Below are 12,674 nucleotides of genomic sequence, written 5' to 3' on the forward strand. Positions count from 1 at the left end.
TCATCGCTTAAGAACGGTAAGAGTGAAAGGAAGATTAAGTTATGAGTTTTCTTGTCTTGAAAAGTTTAATGGTGTGTAATTTTTATTAACAATTCATCCTTTAATTGTATCAACATTGTTTTATATATGGAAGATGTTAGAAAAGGATAGAATCTATGTTTCTGGATTAATGTATAGATAATATATGATCTATGGTGGTACCAAAAATGGTGTCAGATTCAACACCATAAAACCTTCATGCAAAATATTTTTGATGATGTTAAACTTCTCTCTTTCTTAATTATGGATTTCAGATAGGAATAACTAAAAATATTAACAATTAATCAGGGTGAGGTTTAATTTCATGGTTTGGATACCATGAATTTAAATTTCATGGTTTGGATGCTTTACAATTTCATTGAAAATTATAACCAAATCAAATTGTTATGAACACTTTGGCTTTGGTTTAATTTCATGGTTTGGATGCTTTATAATAAAAACAATACATAAAATAGTAAGTTCTACCATGCATGTCTCCAAATGTAATAAAATACCATACATCAATTTCTTGCTTAATGCAAGTTTTAAGTTTTAGTGGTACATAGTATTTAATAATTTGGTAACAAAAAAAGACCGCTAAATTCTTTTCAGAAACGCATATTTGCTTCAAAAACAAATTTGCTTAAAGCTACGAAGTAAAATGAGGCAGGAAGTTTATATCGGAATGTGCTTTTTTGTAATATTTTTTTGTTTGGGATATCTTTTATTTGGTTACCATTATCTCTAGGAACTAGAACTGTTAAACTCCTTTGGTGACTGTTCGAAAAGTAAGTTCTCGAAGATAAGTAACCTCAGGGTTTAAATCTCTTGAATGTTTTTAAGTATTTCTGGCAATGCACTACTAGAAAATAGACCTTTAAAGGGGTAGATGACACGTAAGAGCGCGTCAAGGAAGGCCATGTCATAAAAGAAAATGACATGCATCTGTGTGATCTGTTTATGACATACATTTATGACATTCCTTTACGACACGCAATGCGTGTCAAGAAAAGCCTTGTCAGAAGGAAGACGACGTTTATCTGCATGTCATAAATGTGTCATGCTTTTAGCTATTTTTTTAAATATTCTTTTATAGAATTACTAATTTTCACATTAAATGACAATTAGTTGTTCATAATACTAAAGGAAAATACATATATAACAAAACTATCCATTTCATACGATATTCCATAGATATACTAACAAGCGATTGTCGTTATACATGTTTGAACTTTTATCATCTTAAAAACATAAACCCGACATTTGTCATTGTACGTCTTCAATCATTTCCCGACACTACATGCTTCCTGTCATGACAAAGTCACCGCACCTTTGCTTTACACTTGTGATTTCTTCCTAGTTATTAAAACAAATAATATTAAATTTACATCAGAATGATAACTAAATGACTAAATATAATCTAAAAACAAACAATATGCATACCTGAAGAGTATCATAAAACTTGAGTCATTCATTGATATTTTCTTTTGATTTCTCTATACTTAGCTATGGCTGCTTCATTCTGTTTATAGCACTTTTCACAAGCAACTACAGATATATAAAAAACATACAAATATACAATAACATAATATCTTCATTAAGAGCGGATAATTTTATATAAATTACCAGCGATTAAAGTGTTGGGTTTTATACAAGATTATCAAAGTTCAAGTTAACCATATTTAACTAGAAAACGCAACGGAAGCTTAGATTTTAAATCTAGTTATAAACATACCTTTATGTTAAAACTAAAACCCAAAGCCAAGGATCAATATTACAAGAACAATATGCTTACAAAATGTAAATGGTACCTTCTTATACCTTATAAGAAGATGTAGATGGATGAAGAAGATGATGACTTTGAATGGCTAGGTTGCAAAGGAGTAACCCTCAAGCTTTTGATACCCCAAGCTTTGAGCAACAACACCAACTAGTTGCTAGGATTTTGAACACTTGAACTAGCTCACAAAACTCCCTATTTTCTGCCCACTTTGAGCCGTGGGTTTTGGAGAGAAAAAGAGAGAATATGAACTTGATTTTTACACTTGAAAATTCTAAAATGAAAGATTACTTTTGCATGTCTTGGATGTGGAGATTAATAAAGAGGCATCACATGGACCAAAAGAAAGCTTTGAACTTGATTGGACCAAAACCTTCCACCCACATGGGGTGGACGGCTTCTTCTTTCTTTTTTTTTTTTTGTTATTTTGTTTTAACCATTTTAAAACCATCTCCATTTATTTTATAAAACTTAGTTTTATAAAATGTACATGCATTTACATAATTATTTAACCAATTAAATAATTAATTTACATAAACAAATTATCCAGATAATTTATTTAAATCCTCAAGTGTGTTTGTTTAGAAAACCAATTTTCTAAACACGTAGTGTTCGGTATTCTTTTAAATGATCAAATCACTAAAGGAATACATTTGGTGTTGTCTAGCTTGTTATTGGGTATGACCCGACTTGGATCAAACACAGTTAGCCACATTAGTATAAGTATGTGTCTCGGGCATAGGTAATTCCAACAATCTCCCACTTGCACGAGATACATAGAAAATTAATGCAAGTGGTGAATACCGCCTAACAACAGTTCACCACCCCTAATGTGTTTGACGAAGTGCCATTCAATAACATCATCCCTTCAAGTTCCTTACTTGATATGATTTAGGTGAATCTATCATTATATCCCTTTGTTACTAGATGTCATGTTGGATCTAAGAGACATAGGCGATCATTCTCTTTACAATTCAACTTTATCAGGCCTTAGACATCTAAACTCTCAACACATAAGAGGAACAAATTCCTTCTTGACTGTATACGCCTCTCACTATCACTTTATACTCCACCCGAGCTCATCCTTATGTACCATCTTTTACGAATAGCGAAGGGGAGAGTCAAAGTGTAATACTTGGTGAAAATCAAGACCCAGTATACATCTCAGGTCTAAGGATAATATGAAATTCTCCTTTACTCAAAATTACTAATGATCAAGTCAATCGACTCCATGTAGTAATATTGAGAGCGGGTCAGTCCAATATTTGTATCCCACAAATATCTATGAACCTTGGCAGCAAACCTATGCTCCATATTCATTCCTTATGAATATCCACCAATCCTAGTTCATAATAGTCTTGCTTCATATTTGTTCCCACAAATGTGATCGACTACGGACTTTTAGAATAAGATAACTTATTCATGGATTAAACATGCAAAATTAGAATTTAACTCAAGATTCCATAATCATATAAAAGTTAAATTACAAAAGTCTTTTAAACGTAAATACAAAATAGATCAAATCCAATTACTAGAATATCGAAGTCCTAAGCCACTCGCATGACGCTCATGTTTCGGTCTTTCTAGGAGCTTCGTGAATGGATCCGCAAGATTTTGATCAGTTCCAACTTTGCGAATACATATCTTTCCTTTTTCAACTTCATCCCTTATGTAGTTGAATCTCCGCTCTATGTGCCTTGTCTTTTGGTGTGAACGAGGTTCCTTGATTTGTGCAATCGCACCCTCGTTGTCACAAAAGATTTCTAGGGGGTCTTGAATGGAAGAGACCACCCCTAGATCAGTGATGAATTTCTTCAACCATGCAGCTTCCTGAGCTGCTAATGAAGCGGCGATGTATTCTGATTCTGTAGTGGACAATGCTACCACTTCCTGTTTTGAGCTCTTCCAAGAGACAGCTCCTCCATTAAGAGTGAACACATACCCAGATTGTGATCGAGAATCATCTCGATCAGTTTGGAAGCTCGCATCCGTGTAACCTTTTATAGCGAGTTCCTCCTCACCAGATCCATATATCAGAAACATATCCTTAGTTCTCCTAAGGTATTTCAATATGCTCTTAACAGCCATCCAATGACTGTTTCCTGGATTCTGTTGATATCTGCTTGTCATGCTCAAAGCGCATGACACATCCGGTCTAGTACATATCATCGCATACATGATGGATCCTATAGCTGAAGCATATGGGATTTGTTTCATCATCTCTTGCTCACCCTTTGAGTTTGGACATTGAGCTGAACTCAATATGGTCCCTCTTTGAATAGGTACAAAACCTTTCTTGGAGTTTTCCATCTTGAACCTTTTCAAGATCTTATCAATGTATGTACTTTGGTTCAAACCTATCAAGCGCCTTGACCTATCCCTATAGATCTTTATTCCCAAAATATAGGCAGCTTCACCAAGATCCTTGATGGAAAATCTACTTCCAAGCCAAGCCTTAACGCTTTCCATGGTTGGAATGTCATTTCCAAATAGTAGAATGTCATCGACATACAATACTAAGAAGGTAATTATACTCCCACTAGCTTTCTTATACACACAAGCCTCATCAGCGTTCTTGATGAATCCAAAACTTTTGATTTCTTCATCAAAACGATGATTCCAAGTTCTAGATGCTTGTTTCAATCCATAGATTGATTTCTTTAACTTGCATACTTTATTAGGATGTTTTGGATCGACAAAACCTTCAGGCTGAACCATATAGACATCTTCCTCAAGATATCCATTTAGGAAAGCGGTCTTGACATCCATTTGCCAAATTTCATAATCATAATGTGCAGCTATGGCAAATAATATCCTAATAGACTTAAGCATTGCCACAGGCGAAAAAGTTTCATCATAATCAACCCCTTGAGTTTGAGTGAAACCCTTAGCTACAAGTCTTGCTTTATAAGTATCCAAGTTTCCATGCATATCAGTTTTCCTTTTGAAAACCCACTTACTTCCAACAGCTTTGGAGTTGAGTGGTGGTTCAACCAATTCCCAAACTTGGTTGTCATACATGGATTGCATCTCAACGTTCATGGCTTCAAGCCATTTGTCACAATCATTCTTGGACATTGCATCACGGTATGTGGTCGGTTCATCCGAATCTACCACGTAGCAACCTTCTACAAAAAATCCATATTTTTCAGGTGGATTGCTAATTCTACCAGATCTGCGAACGTTTTGTGTGTTTTGATCAACCACTTGATCACTTTCAACAACCTCTTGTTGAGTGCTAGTATCAACCAATTGTGTATCATCTTGTGATTCTTGATCCTCATCAAATTTCACTGTTCTACTATTAGTTCCTTCCTCAAGGAACTTAGTTTCCAAGAACTTACCCTTTCGAGCAATAATAACATTTTGCTCACTAGGATCGTAAAAGTAATATCCTAAATCATCTTTAGGATAACCTATAAAGATACACTTAGTGGATCGGACTTCTAATTTGTTTGGGGTGTATTGCTTTACATAAGCTTCACAACCCCAAACTCTTAAGAATGATAGCGATGGAGCCTTTCCATGCCATACTTCAAAAGGTGTCTTCTCCACTTTCTTGGTTGGAGCCATATTCAATATGCGAACAGCGGAAAGTAAAGCATAGCCCCAAAATGATAGAGGTAAAGTGCTTCTAGCCATCATCGATCGAACCATATCTAATAGGGTACGATTTCTCCTTTCAGACACACCATTATGTTGTGGTGTTCCAGGTGGAGTAAGTTGTGAAATAATTCCACAACTCTTAAGATGATCTTGAAAAACACCACTTAGGTATTCACCTCCTCTATCACTACGAAGTACTTTGATTGTGGTCTTGAGTTGTCTTTCTACTTCAGTTTTGAAGTCTTTGAACATTTCAAAAGCTTCATCTTTGTGTTTCATTAAGTACACATAACCATATCGACTATAATCGTCAATAAAGGTAATGAAGTATCTTTCACCATTCCTAGTCATTGGTCTAAAAGGACCACATACATCCGAATGTATGATACCCAATAATTCTTTTGACCTTTCAAAAGTTTTATTAAAGGGTTGCTTTGTCATTTTGCCTTGTAAACAAGATTCACATACATCAAATGAATCATACTCATTTGTTTCTAGAATACCACTCTTGCGAAGAGTTTGCATGCGATTCTTGCTTATATGTCCAAGGCGGCAATGCCAAAGATAGGGATCACCCAAGTCCTTCTTGAGTTTCTTGGTGTTGACATTATACATTGAACTACTATGTGATATACCACTTTGATCTATTTCATATATACCATTCATGGGTATAGCTTTAAAATAAAATATGCCATTCATCAAAACATGAATATCATAATCCATAAATTTAAAATCAAAGCCACATTGTTTTAAAAGGGACACGGAAATAATGTTTCTCCTTAACTTAGGAGCATACAAAACATTCTTCAAAATTACTTCCAAACCACTTGGAAGCTTTAACAAGTAGTCTCCTTGGGCTTGGACTTCAACTCTTGCTCCATTGCCCATAAAGAGACTAATGTCCCCTTTGTTGAGTTGTTTACTTCTTTTGAACCCCTGCAACAAATTGCAAATGTGAGTTCCACATCCGGTATCAAGTACCCATGTATTTGAAGAAATAACATTTAGTTCAATATGTATAGTAAAGATAATACCTGAGGTATGCCCCGCATCCCTCTTATCTTTTAACGCATTGAGATAGGTCGGACAATTCCTTTTCCAATGACCTATCTCTCCACACTCAAAGCATGGATCTTGCGCCGCAACCTTTTGCTTCTTTTCCTTCGGTTTGGTGGGCGTGATGGCTTTCCTCTTTCCCTTTCCTTGGACGTGGCCCTTGCCCTTAGCAACACTTGCTTTGGGGTTGGAGTTATGTCCCCTTTTCCCTTCATTGATTGTTAGAACGGGTAAAACCCTTTTACCCATTCCCGCTTCGGCCGTTCTTAGCATTGCGTGAAGCTCACCAATGCTTTTGTCCCATCCATTCATGTTATAATTCATGACAAAGGTTTCAAACCTTTTGGTCAAAGAGTTGAGGATCAAATCCGTAGCCAACTCATTAGATACGGGACAATTCAACCTACGAAGCTTTTCAATGTAGCTTTTCATCTTTAGGACATAAGATGAGACGCTTTGGGTTTCCTCCATACGACATGCATGAAACGCTCGAACCGTTTCGAAACGTTCCGCTCTAGCTTGTTGAAGGAACATTTCCTTCAATTGAGTTATCATGTCGTATGCCCCATGATGCTCGAAATCCTTTTGGATTTCGGGAATCATAGTCCCTAACATGAGGCAAGAGGCTTGCACCGAATCTTTGGTGTACTTGACCCAATCGTTATACGCCTCCTCATCTTCCACGTTAGGCTCATCGGGAATGGGATCGTCTAAGACATATGATATCTCTTCTTGTTTGAGAACTATTCTCAAGTTGCGATACCAATCCATAAAGTTATTATGGTTTAGACGATCCTTTTCAAGGATGGTTCTTAAGGATAGGTTACGGGTGTTATGGGTAGAGGTGTTTGCATTGTTAGCGGCCATCTACAAAATTTAACAAAGTTTTATTTTAGTATTACAAACAATTTAATTATTAATACCCTTTTATTCCAAATTTTAAAATAATAATTAAATTCTAGAATCCAACGATAAATCAAATTTCGGTTAGGTGACCTTTATCCCGTTATTTGATTTAACAAGGTAGTCAATCTTGACAATTGCAACCTTTTGCAACTTCTAGAGGTATGGGACCATTCGAAATCCTTATTTCGTGTTGGCATGTTTATCCCATCAACACCATTAGATCCCCATGCTTAGGTGACCTTTATCACATGGTTTCCAATTCAAGTCGTCCTACTTGTATAAACATGTAAGATTAACATACAAGTGGTTAGGTGACCTTTATCCCACAAATATGTTAATATTACCCTAAGTATATTAGTTTGCTCAAAATGGTTAGGTGACCTTTATCCCATTTAAAGTTCCCTAATACGTTAAGTGTCATACAAAAGGATGGTGTAAGACTTGTTTCCTTGGTAATTATGAAAAAGGGATTTTTAAGTTTTCCAATATTCTAGTTTGAAAAACATTATGCCATATCCTAACATGCATTTAGTAATATGGCGATTTTGAAAACCAATTTTCAAGGTTCAAGTTATAATAAAACCAATTTTATTATATGTGAGTAATCGCTTAGTTTTAATAAACCCATTTAATTAAACTAATTGACGCGATATTACCAAATATATATTAGAACCCGTTTTATGCTTGTTGTCGTTCCTATGTGACGGTTTGGATATCCTAATATCTATCAACCACACATTACAATAAGTAAAACAAACAACCAAGCAAACACATGCAAAAAATATAGTCATAACCGAGAACCGCTAAGTTTGACCATACTTGTTAGCCGAAACAAGTATAGGTCATAAGTCACACCTAAGGGACAAAACATGACACAAGGATGGAATGTTGACTCCCACTTGACCTTGCATCCAAATGCTTCAAGTATCCTTTCCAAGTTGTTGTGTTCTTGTTGGGCTTGTTAATGGGCTCCAAACTTCCAAAAGTCTTCTTGGGCCCAAGAGTGAAATTTATGGGCCTAATGGGCTTGAATCCCATGATGGGCCGGTGAGGCCCAACAAGCCCAAAATTTCGGTCCAAGGCCCAAATCCACCAATTCTTGCATCTTCAATTTTTACAAAATGTATCCTAATACATATTTTTCTAAAAAAAAGAAAATGCAACTAATCTATTTATTACAAACCAACTTATGAATAAATAAATTACACAAGCCTAAGATTATGAATTATTACAACCATATTGAATAATAAACATAATCAACATACACAAACAACAATCAACACATCCAAGGTCTAGGTTTCGGTTATGACACATCCAAACATACCAAATGTTCTAAGCATGCAACCTAAGCAACCAATGCCCAAAATCACCAAATAAAATCGGCCCCCCCCCCCAAGAGGCTACGGCCCAAATATTTTTATTATTATTTTTTTTATTTTCAACATCCAAATGTTAATAATGGTTTCCTAAGATCTTTCATGCATGTCAAGATCTTACAAATCCATGAGGGGTAAAATCCACCAAAATTTCGGACCCCTTTTTCACCCATGAAAAACCCGAAATCTATGAACATGTAAGAAACATAAGTCCTTGTAACCGGCTCTTGATGCCATTGTTGGGTTTTATACAAGATTATCAAAGTTCAAGTTAACCATATTTAACTAGAAAACGCAACGGAAGCTTAGATTTTAAATCTAGTTATAAACATACCTTTATGTTAAAACTAAAACCCAAAGCCAAGGATCAATATTACAAGAACAATATGCTTACAAAATGTAAATGGTACCTTCTTATACCTTATAAGAAGATGTAGATGGATGAAGAAGATGATGACTTTGAATGGCTAGGTTGCAAAGGAGTAACCCTCAAGCTTTTGATACCCCAAGCTTTGAGCAACAACACCAACTAGTTGCTAGGATTTTGAACACTTGAACTAGCTCACAAAACTCCCTATTTTCTGCCCACTTTGAGCCGTGGGTTTTGGAGAGAAAAAGAGAGAATATGAACTTGATTTTTACACTTGAAAATTCTAAAATGAAAGATCACTTTTGCATGTCTTGGATGTGGAGATTAATAAAGAGGCATCACATGGACCAAAAGAAAGCTTTGAACTTGATTGGACCAAAACCTTCCACCCACATGGGGTGGACGGCTTCTTCTTTCTTTTTTTTTTTTTTGTTATTTTGTTTTAACCATTTTAAAACCATCTCCATTTATTTTATAAAACTTAGTTTTATAAAATGTACATGCATTTACATAATTATTTAACCAATTAAATAATTAATTTACATAAACAAATTATCCAGATAATTTATTTAAATCCTCAAGTGTGTTTGTTTAGAAAACCAATTTTCTAAACACGTAGTGTTCGGTATTCTTTTAAATGATCAAATCACTAAAGGAATACATTTGGTGTTGTCTAGCTTGTTATTGGGTATGACCCGACTTGGATCAAACACAGTTAGCCACATTAGTATAAGTATGTGTCTCGGGCATAGGTAATTCCAACATAAAGTTATCTCTGTAATCCTCAATAATAAATGTGCTAACAAATTCACGGTTTTGAACCTACAAACAAGAAACGATTATAATTTGAGAGAACCATCTACATGGATTAATGAAAGATCAAATATTAAAAACAGACCTGAATATGTAATAGTAATTGTGTAATTGTTTCTCAGATTGAAGGTTTTGAGATATTTCTTCACATATATGATTATATTTTGCTCTCTCTTTTATTGATAGATCCTCCTGTGAGCTATCAAAGAAACATAAAATGAAGTATCATAACACAAATGAAATACAAAAGACACGAAATTTTGTCAAATCATATCCTAAATAAATTTCAAGTAACCAAACAATCTGCACCAGAACACTGTTCATACACAGTACATAAGAATGCATACAAGAAACAAAGAAGAACAAAAGATAAAATTAAAGGACTAGACACAATCATACAAACCAATATCACTTTCAGAGCCCAATGATCGATACTTCAAACTCCGCTGATATAAAAAATGCAGAAAACATCATTAACAAAACATAATAACCGAAAAAGAAGTAAAATGCCAAAACTGATAGTATATCCGCACATAACTCCCTTACCCGGTCGCCCTCTGCAGACATTGTTAAAGCCAAAACTGATAGCATATCCGCATGCAATTTCTGCATAAAAAAAAAAAGAAAACAAAGCCGATCAGAAAGACTGAAAAATGAGAATTTATTTTAACAAAATAAAAAGAGATACCTTTAACCCAGAATCTGGTACTGTCTCATAATATCATTTCAGAGTTCCATAACGTGGGCGTAATAACTTCAGCGGCTTCGGAACTGAAGTCATAGAAACTGTTTATGTCCTAATTTCTTGCCTACAAGGAAAAGAATAAAGATTGTTAGTATCATAAAACTTCAATGGCCGTTATGTTTGTTAGTTTCACACTGAACAATCAACGTTTGGCTCGTTTATGGTACTTCACACAAGCTCGAGATGAGCTAGGCTTGGTTAAAGTTTTTTATCAAAATATATAAAAATAACTAAAAATGCATATAGATTAACAAATAATAAATTAGCCAAGCTTGAGCTTTAGAAAAATGACTCATGAGACCAGGTCAAGTTTGTTTACAACTCTAAGATTCAGTATATATCTCAGGAAGAGCAAGGCCAACAACACCAAGAACCAGGCCTGCAGTTCCAACTAAACTAATTGTTCATCAAATAACATCGAAATGAGAACCACAACAGTCAAAGGTTGTGAATCAATTATAGCATGCAATGTAACATATCAGTAACTTAAATCCTGTATTAGCACCCTTAACTAATAACACCACAAACAAATTAACCCAAATTAGATTAATCAAATAAATTAAAAAATATATAATATATACAAAATTTATAAATCTATAATAAACAGGTAATATATACATATAGAACACAAACCAACCTTTTGTTTGCTTAACCATGTCTGCACACCACTAATGAAATCCTCGCATACACGAGAGCCATCATAAATTCTGAAAATTATTCTTTAATCTCATCAGGTCCCTACAAATTGATTATTAAATATGTAAAAGGCTTACATATTGCATCAATAAGGTTATATGTTAAACTAACCATTAATGAGCTAACAAACAAATGCGACTGTGTTCCATGAAGCGGTATTCCAAATATTCTATCAGCTGCGCGGTTACTGCCAACACACAATATATCAAACAATAGTTTGACCATTTAAAATTTTCAATGAACCGTATGCACACTTCAAGTAGAGCAAAAGCCGTGTACAAGTGAAACCTGAAATAAGTCAAAAGATTACACACAATATACAACATGTAAATTGCCTCAAAACATTAAGACTCATAATTCAATCATACAACAACTGAATTGTTAATCAATGCCCTAACAATCAGCTTCTAGGTGACACTGTTACAACTTACAATTACGGTTCATCTGAACAATGAAACGAAGAATTGAATTGAATATATCAGTAAAAAAAAGAAATTAGGCCAAAACTTTGAAGTTTGAACTCATAGCCTCACATACAATAGTCAAATCAATATAACCTAATTAGTATTAAATCATGCTTACCTAATTTATGTACGTATTTAATATGTGTATCGGCGTTTATAGATACAGGTATAGATTTCGATAATCTCGACCGAGCACCACCGAGTAAAATTAAGCTTCGATTAATCAAAAGCCTAGAAACTGAGTGATTAACCAGTAATTGTTCTTATTTACGAATCAATCTTCAATTTCAATTAATTTTAAACAATCGCTCATTCGTTAACATAATTTACATACAGATTCCGATAACCTCGCCGATAGTAAAATCAAAAACTTAAAAACATGGTAATTAACCAGTAACCGTTCGTAGTCACATATCGATCTTCAATTTCAGAAAAGTAATAAACAATAGCTTGATCAGCAAACGTGATCCACTCTCTATAACAAACACGTAAATGCAGATTTGCGGCAGAACTCCGATATGAAAACAATGACGTGAACAAAATACATGAAATTAACAAATTGGAAAGTATAATTAACAAGAAATTCGGCGATTAGAAGCTCGCGATCAACAGTATTGCGTTGATTGCATGAAGAACAGATATAGATTCGTACCTCATGAAGTCTCGCGATTAGAAATTGCGTGATTAGGAGATTGGAGCGAATTATAGGTTTTGATTGATAGAAATTTGGAATCGTTACCTTCTGGAATTGAGATGGAGCATTCAAGCCATAATTTTATGAACAGAATCGCGCGCAGGGGTTCTTAAAAAAAACATAAAACGACACTCAAAAGATGACACACAA

General features: G+C 34.6%; 1 long non-coding RNA gene across 2 annotated transcripts; it reads right to left on the reverse strand.

Annotated features, from left to right (window-relative positions):
* Positions 1-9,880: 9,880 nt before the first annotated feature.
* Positions 9,881-12,674, reverse strand: LOC143529649 (uncharacterized). Of its 2 annotated transcripts, XR_013134705.1 has the most exons (5): positions 12,483-12,674; positions 11,478-11,553; positions 11,308-11,408; positions 10,011-10,734; positions 9,881-9,934 (listed from the first exon to the last, which is right to left on the reverse strand). It is a non-coding gene; the product is annotated as an uncharacterized LOC143529649 (long non-coding RNA). The 2 variants fall into 2 exon arrangements; XR_013134704.1 differs by having other exon boundaries at positions 9,894-10,734.

The sequence above is a fragment of the Bidens hawaiensis genome, unplaced genomic scaffold (assembly GCF_021521415.1).
Source record: "Bidens hawaiensis isolate Kalapana, Puna unplaced genomic scaffold, B.hawaiensis_p1.1 tig00008634_1, whole genome shotgun sequence".
In the NCBI taxonomy this organism is placed as follows: Eukaryota; Viridiplantae; Streptophyta; class Magnoliopsida; order Asterales; family Asteraceae; genus Bidens; species Bidens hawaiensis.